Source organism: Tupaia chinensis, unplaced genomic scaffold (genome assembly GCF_000334495.1).
Source record: "Tupaia chinensis unplaced genomic scaffold, TupChi_1.0 Scaffold146027_1, whole genome shotgun sequence".
Classification (NCBI taxonomy): Eukaryota; Metazoa; Chordata; class Mammalia; order Scandentia; family Tupaiidae; genus Tupaia; species Tupaia belangeri.
In genome coordinates this window covers 241,375-241,713 of record NW_006205883.1, presented here as the reverse complement: position 1 = coordinate 241,713, position 339 = coordinate 241,375, and the positions used below count along the sequence as shown (strand labels likewise).

The window sequence follows — 339 nt, the reverse complement described above, 5'->3', positions numbered from 1 at the left end:
AAAAATATTTTAAAATGTTATTTAGTATTAGTTTAAAGTTTTCTGTAGAGTATTTGTGCTCACAGAGAGAGACAGTGAGAGGGGAAGTGTCCCTGTCACTATCTCTGTGTCTCAATCATGCCAATACACCTTATAGGGGATAAAAAAGATCATAAAAAAAAAAAGAATGTGCAATAGTCCAACCATATTCATTGTTCTATTTTCTGTAGCTGCTAATGTCTGTGATCAACTACAGCCTGAAAATAAGGGAGAAAGCAAGCCACCAGGTCTGGGACTCGAACCATGGAGGGCCATGTGGGAGTCCAGCGCCCTCAAACACTATGCACCTGCCAGCCCCAA

The 339-nt window shown here is 40.7% G+C and overlaps 1 protein-coding gene across 1 annotated transcript in view; it reads left to right on the top strand.

Annotated features, from left to right (window-relative positions):
* The window catches only part of GYG2 (glycogenin 2), a 44,894-nt gene that overhangs the window by 8,704 nt on the left and 35,851 nt on the right, over positions 1-339 (top strand). The window lies entirely within an intron of this gene.